The following is a 4,118-nucleotide window of genomic DNA, read 5'->3' as shown; positions in this document are numbered from 1 at the left end:
ACGGAGCACTGATAAGTACACTAAGATGCCATAAGTGAGGATGCCTTCTATGGAGCACTGATAAGTACACTAAGATGCCATACGTGAGGGTGCCTTCTATGTAGCACTGATAAGTACACTAAGATGCCATAAGTGAGGATGCCTTCTATGGAGCAGTGATAAGTACACTAAGATGCCATACGTGAGGATGCCTTCTACGGAGCACTGATAAGTACACTAAGATGCCATAAGTGAGGATGCCTTCTATGGAGCACTGATAAGTACACTAAGATGCCATACGTGAGGGTGCCTTCTATGTAGCACTGATAAGTACACTAAGATGCCATACGTGAGGATGCCTTCTATGGAGCACTGATAAGTACACTAAGATGCCATACGTGAGGATGCCTTCTATGGAGCACTGATAAGTACACTAAGATGCCATACGTGAGGATGCCTTCTATGGAGCACTGATAAGTACCCTGAGATGCCATAAGTGAGGATGCCTTCTATGGAGCAGTGATAAGTACCCTGAGAGAGCCATGAAACCGGAATCAGATTCCATGGATGTGCAAACCTACATGGCCGACAAACAGGATTCTGATTCTATCAGAAAACTCCCTATTGTTTTGGTGACTAAATCAGAGTCACGGCATCTTAGTCAGCTGCCATCGTCGTCGTCATCATTATCATCAGCCAGCTGTATCTGCATAGTGATTAGTAGTTGATGACACTCTGCTGGTTTACTTTGATTTTTGCTAAACAGAATGGAAAAACAAATCCCTCGCCACCTCGACATTCAACTTTACGCCATACACAACAAGGCCGTGGCGTTTCCTGTCTCTGGATTTGTACTTCTACCTCAGCTTTCTGTCAGGAATCAGGAGCATGTATTTGTCATTTCCCCCAGCCCTCAGCAGTGCAACACAAAGACAAACGCACATATCCAAAAACTACAAGGACACACATGTCCAAACTGCAAAATACGTTACAAAACTACAACAACACATACGTATATCCAACATATAGAAGAATAACATTTCCCTGTCCGAGAGAATGAGCGCCAGCCCGGATGACTGTCGAAACTGCCGGTCTGCAGTTAGCTTAAGTTAGCTTAGCCTGCCCTGCTTCCGCTCCGTTAGAACCACATACACCACCGCTGGACTGGTGAACTGGTCCAGTGGGAAACCGCTGACACCACTATGCAGGACTGTCAGAAAGAGGAGCACACTGGTGCGTGCCGTCATGTAATAACCGCAGGTTTTCGCTGCGACTGCTCCGCATCTTCACAGCTCAAAGTACTGGGCCCCGCTGCACAAGCTGGTGGTTTCTCTGCTCAGCTCTATGAAGTCCATGGCCCGCTTGCTGTTCCTGCTGTTCCTCTTCATCGTGGTCTTCCCACTTGCTGTTCCTGCTGTTCCTCTTCGTCGTGGTTTTCCCCGCTTGCTGTTCCTGCTGTTCCTCTTCATCGTGGTCTTCCCACTTGCTGTTCCTGCTGTTCCTCTTCGTCGTGGTTTTCCCCGCTTGCTGTTCCTGCTGTTCCTCTTCATCGTGGTCTTCCCGCTTGCTGTTCCTGCTGTTCCTCTTCATCGCGGTCTTCCCGCTTGCTGTTCCTGCTGTTCCTCTTCGTCGTGGTATTCCCGCTTGCTGTTCCTGCTGTTCCTCTTCGTCGTGGTCTTCCTGCTTGCTGTTCCTGCTGTTCCTCTTCGTCGTGGTTTTCCCGCTTGCTGTTCCTCTTCATCGTGGTCTTCCCGCTTGCTGTTCCTGCTGTTCCTCTTCGTCGTGGTCTTCCCGCTTGCTGTTCCTGCTGTTCCTCTTCATCGTGGTCTTCCCGCTTGCTGTTCCTGCTGTTCCTCTTCATCGTGGTCTTCCCGCTTGCTGTTCCTGCTGTTCCTCTTCATCGTGGTCTTTGCTCTACTAGGCATGCAGCTGTTTGGAGGACAGTTTAACTTTGAAACTGGTACCCCCCACCCCCACCCCCCACCCAACTAACTTTGACACCTTCGCAGCAGCCGTCACGACAGTGTTTCAGCTTCTGACAGGCGACGACTGGGACATGGTGATGTAGGATGGTGCTGAGTCTCAGGGTGGTGTTTTCAGATGAATGTGGAGAGCAGAGGTCAGAGGACTGATGAAGAACTGGATGTGACGTGTTTGCCACCTGTTAGTTTGCAGCAGAGGTAACTTTGCTCGCGGGGGAGAAATGTTTGGGAGCGAGTATAGATGGAGGTGGCGGTGCTGAGCATAACAAGCATGCTCGTTCGTTTCCCTGACACCTCTTATAAAGGTGGCGCAGGCACACCGTGGTAACGTGTAGGTCCGTGAGAGCATTTAGAGGCGAACATCCCCACCCTGTGGCTAAGGCCAGGGTTCACCAGGACCGCCGAGGAGCAGCTACAAAAACCACCACGAAACCGCTGCTGGAATATGAACGCCCGTCTTGGCGCGTCCCTTTCTATTGATTTAGTCATCTGATCTTATTCATGTCCTCCCATCCGCAGAAGGAGCGAGGAGCGCATGCGTGAGAGTCAACCCGGACCGCTACGCGGATCGCTTTTCTGGACTTGTGTGTGTGTGTGTGTGTGTGTGTGTGTGTGTGTGTGTGTGTGTGTGTGTGTGTGTGTGTGTGTGTGTGTGTGTGTGTGTGTGTGTGTGTGTAACAGATTTCAGACACTGAATAAGAGACGTGAGATCATTTCCTCAGTTTGACTGTATGACCTCATTTACGATGAGACGCCGCAGGTACTTAGTGTTTAATTCTTTTACACTATAAATTACACCCTGTGTGTGTGTGTGTGCGTGCGTGCGTGCACGTGTGTGTTTGCATGACTGGTTTTTGTGTGTGTTTGCATGACTGTGTGTGTGAGTGTGTTTGCATGACTGGTTGTGTGTGTGTTTGACTGTATTTGTGTGTGTGTGCACGTGTGTGTGTGTATGACTGTGTATTTGTGTGTGTGTGCATGTGTGCGTGTGTTTGCATGACTGTGTGTGTGTGTGTGTGTTTGTGTGTTTGCATGACTGTGTGTGTGTGTTTGCATGACTGTGTGTGTGTGTGTTTGTGTGTTTGCATGACTGTGTGTGTGAGTGTGTGTTTGCATGACTGGTTGTGTGTGTGTGTGCACATGTGTGTGTGTGTGTGTGTGCACATGTGTGTGTTTGCATGACTGGTTGTGGGTGTGGGTGTGGGTGTGTGTGTGTGTGTGTGTGTTTGCATGACTGGTTGTGTGTGTGTGTGTGTGTGTGTGTGTGTGTGTGTAACAGATTTCAGACACTGAATAAGAGACGTGAGATCATTTCCTCAGTTTGACTGTATGACCTCATTTACGATGAGACGCCGCAGGTACTTAGTGTTTAATTCTTTTACACTATAAATTACACCCTGTGTGTGTGTGTGTGCGTGCGTGCGTGCACGTGTGTGTTTGCATGACTGGTTTTTGTGTGTGTTTGCATGACTGTGTGTGTGAGTGTGTTTGCATGACTGGTTGTGTGTGTGTTTGACTGTATTTGTGTGTGTGTTTGCACGTGTGTGTGTGTGTATGACTGTGTATTTGTGTGTGTGTGCATGTGTGCGTGTGTTTGCATGACTGTGTGTGTGTGTGTGTGTGTTTGTGTGTTTGCATGACTGTGTGTGTGTGTTTGCATGACTGTGTGTGTGTGTGTGTTTGTGTGTTTGTATGACTGTGTGTGTGAGTGTGTGTTTGCATGACTGGTTGTGTGTGTGTGTGTGCACATGTGTGTGTGTGTGTGCACATGTGTGTGTTTGCATGACTGGTTGTGAGTGTGGGTGTGTGTGTTTGCATGACTGGTTGTGTGTGTGTGTGTGTGTGTGTGTGTGTGTGTGTGTGAGAGAGAGAGAGCGAGCAGGGGATTGCGGGTGGAAACAGTCGTGGTTTGAGACTTGACGAGGCTCCTCGCCGCGTCCCTGCGAGCTCAGAGGCTCGAGGGACGTCCGCAGAAATGAATCAACGCCGCTGAGGAGAAATGAGACGTGCAGCTTAATGGCGGCCTGGCAGCCTTTAATGTCGTGCTGGAGACACGCTGTTAAAACAGGCTCTAACTGATGACTCACTTTATGTGTGAAAATCTGCCACCTTAAGTGGGATGTGTTTAACAACGCTAATTCATTCCTGTGATCTAAG

This window comes from Lampris incognitus, chromosome 8, assembly GCF_029633865.1.
Source record: "Lampris incognitus isolate fLamInc1 chromosome 8, fLamInc1.hap2, whole genome shotgun sequence".
NCBI lineage: Eukaryota > Metazoa > Chordata > Actinopteri > Lampriformes > Lampridae > Lampris > Lampris incognitus.
This window is presented reverse-complemented; position numbering follows the sequence as displayed.